The sequence below is a fragment of the Oncorhynchus masou genome, chromosome 20, assembly GCF_036934945.1.
Source record: "Oncorhynchus masou masou isolate Uvic2021 chromosome 20, UVic_Omas_1.1, whole genome shotgun sequence".
Classification (NCBI taxonomy): Eukaryota; Metazoa; Chordata; class Actinopteri; order Salmoniformes; family Salmonidae; genus Oncorhynchus; species Oncorhynchus masou.
Window position 1 is genome coordinate 230,142 of NC_088231.1, and position 3,454 is coordinate 233,595.

At 44.0% G+C, this 3,454-nt stretch overlaps 1 pseudogene; it reads left to right on the plus strand.

The window, feature by feature from the left end:
• The first annotated feature begins 207 nt into the window (after nucleotides 1-207).
• LOC135506442 (perilipin-2-like) lies at nucleotides 208-3,082 on the plus strand (annotated as a pseudogene).
• Nucleotides 3,083-3,454: the final 372 nt, after the last annotated feature.

A 3,454-nucleotide genomic window follows, 5' to 3' on the forward strand; every position in this document is an offset into this window, starting at 1 on the left:
CTTAACTCGAGTCAGGTTGGTTAAATTTACATTCTTGTCCCCAGGCCTAGACAGCACATGTTCCCTATGCTTTGTATTCCTACTACTCAACCATGTTCTAGCTATATTAACTGCTTGCTTAATGTTAGTGAGAGCACTGACGATCTAAAGTAGCCATACCCAGTGAAAGTGTTTTTTTTGCATTGGTCATAGGTATTTTTATTAGTCATGACTTGTGGTTACAATTTTTGGTTTGTTCCTTGACAGAATGTGGTCTTTCGTTTGGCTAACCTCCCCATTGTTAGTTCAGCGTGTGCACTTGTATCTGTCTTGTATTGTGACACCAAGCACAACCACCCCTACATCCGATCGTTGTGTGAAGTGGTGGAGACTAGTGTGACGACCTTATCCTCAGTAGCCTGTAACAGTGCCACCCCCATCATCATTAAGCTGGAGCCCCAAAGTAAGTACTTTGATGCTCTGTCACCTTTCAAGTTTTTCCACTTATGGAATCACTTTGGGCCAAAACGGCTTGAACTGTGACAATTCTCTCACACCAAATCCAACCCCTATGCTGTGCTCCCACAGTTTCTGTTGTGAATGATCTTGCATGCAAAGGCCTGGATAAGCTTGAGCGTACGTTGCCAGTGCTTCAACAGCCTTCACAGCAGGTGAATTCAATCTTCAAATATGTCCCAATCCTCTATTGGCTGTCCTTTGTGACAAATATATGTTTATATTATTGTAAAAACTATTTCTGTTTGTTTATCATTATCACCCAGATTGTTTCAGATGTGAAGAATATAATGATGGAGGCCAAAGATGCTGTAGTCATTGCTGTCTACGGAGCAAAGAACTGCATGTATTACACCCTGACTGGAATGGTTGCGATGACAAAAGGAGCAAGTGGTGGGAGAGCCAACATTGTGTCCCTGGAACCTGCTGTCCAGCTGGTTAGTATGGGACTGAAAAATGCACTGAGCCTGTCAGAAACCCTGGTGGACCAAGCCCTTCCTCTGACCGATGAAGAGATGGGTGAGTGATGCTAATGCTGGGGTGTATGCATTAGTGGCACACCATAGCGAAATGTAGCAAAATATTTCGTAATAGAAGTGAGGGGCTATTTACACCAGCATATCAAAGTGTACTCAACAATGTTTTGCACCTTAACTATGGTTTTCCAAGGCCTCTGGAAACTTATACTGACACAAATGAAAGGCAACTGAAAGCTGATGTGTTCTCTTCTAATCTCTCATCACACTTACTCTTCTGTCTTTAGAAGACGAGGTCAAGACTGTGAAGGGCTTTGACGTTGCCGCCGCCAGGCCCAGCTCTCCTCTCCGACTGGTTTCCCTCACGGTTAAGCTGTGTAGACGAACATACCACCAGGCAGCGGAGAAGATGTGCTTTGTCAAAGTCTGCTGTCAGAAATCCCTCAACTTGCTTCAGCACGCCATGCACTTGGTAATAAGCCTGGTAGATGCTTAAACCAGTTTCTCTAGAAGTCCATTTGGGAGAGGGACCCACTGATAGGATTTGGTAGCCTAATAGTTTCAGGTCAGTTTGGGGTCCTGGTTTGATTTGGTTTGCTGGTGTCAATGTTGTGAACAGTGCATCCCATGGTGGCTGTGGGGTTATGGTATGAGCAGGCATAAGCTACAGAAAACAAACGCAATTTTGTTTTATTGATGGCAACTTGAATGCAGATACATGACGAGATCCCGAGGCCTCATGATACTGCACGGCCCCATGTCGCAAGGTCTGTACACTTCCTGGAAGCTAAAATGTCCCAGTTCTTCCATGGCCTGCATACTCACCAGACATGTCACCCATTGAGCATGTTTGGATGCTCTGGATCAATGTGTATGGCAGCATGCTCCAGTTCCCGCCAATATCCAGCAACTTCGCACAGCCATTGAAGTGGGACAACATTCCACAGGCCACAAACCATTTGATCAACTCTGTGAAGGAGATGTTGTGCTGCATAAATAAGGCTGGTGGTCACCAGCTACTGACTGGTTTTCTGATACACCCCCTACCTGTTTAAGATATCTGTGCCCAACAGATGCATATGTCGTGGATTAGGGAATAATGAATTTATATCAATTGACTGACTACTTTTATATGAACTCTTATCTTTGAAATTGTTGCATGATGCATTTATATTCAGTATAATCCATGTTCTTGAAATAGAAATGCTACTTTGATTCCAAAATGTCCATTATGCTTCTGATGGAATTAATGTGTGCAGGACAATCTTGGCGCCTTGGTGGAATGGACTAGTAACCTTCAAGAGAAGGAAGACAAGGAGACCGAGGTATTATCAAATCTATTTACTAATGTACTGTTGGTGGAAATGGGTCTTAAAAGCTGTGATTATTACTGTTACAAGCTTGCTCTAGGGATTCTCAAATTCTTTCCCCAGAAATTGGCTCATATTCAAGTGGCTAATTGAGAAATCCTTACTGAAAACATTTCAGTACCTGAATTAACATGTTAAATTAAACAGAATTGTGCTCAACCATGCTGTTGCTTTTCCCAGACCAAGCATTGGTTGTTTGCTTGCATGGTTCAGCAGAGTACCATATATAAAGCTGTACATAACCTCTGTTTCTCCAGCGGGTGGTTATCCACTGCCTGAATGTCTCTCCCAGTGTGAGTCACCAGCTGCAGAGAAACTGTCTGACCCTGGCCTGCAGCCTACAAAATCTCCCCCGCCACCTCCAGCAGCAGGCTGTGTGTGTGCTGCTTTCTGCCTCACAGATCTTAAACAACTTTAGTTCCACTGACCCCCACCTGGGCATCAGACCTCAGGGCAAAGTGAGCGGTTCTCTGGATGCCATCCTGGACTACCTGGTCCACAACATGTCCCTCAATTGTCTGGTGGGGCCCTGGTGTCCTCAGATACCCCCCATTACTCCAAGGGCCCAGACCAATGGTCAGAGGAAGAGGCCTGCCAAGAAAACAGGTGTTTTTGACATTGGGTGTACTGTCACACCCTATGAACAATATTGATGTGGTTTGTGTTGGGAGTCAGTCATCTCAGATATGCGTAGGCTTCTGAAATGCATATAATGTTTAATGGACTTGGGTCAATGGACTGTTTGGGGTTTCTGTCACTGCAGTACTGCAAATCGATGTGTGAATGGCCCTAGAATTTTGTATGCTTCATGCTGTGGAAAGAATGTTAAACCACAATAAATTACAATGCAAGTTACTTCCTTTGGCCTTGTCATTCATGGTTGGGTGATGTTCCTAAATGTTATATCAAGATTACATATAGCAACTCAATTAACAAAGAAATGCCCCCTGGTCTTGGTTGACAGCAAAGACATGACCCAATGTGAGTGCCCCAGTGTAATAGAGCACAATCTGTTTGCCCTTTTGTCATTGCTAAACCTGTTTTGCTTGACAATGGCAAAAGTACAAAGATCTGGGAAAAAATCTGTGACCAGGCTAGGTTTCTTGTGCATCT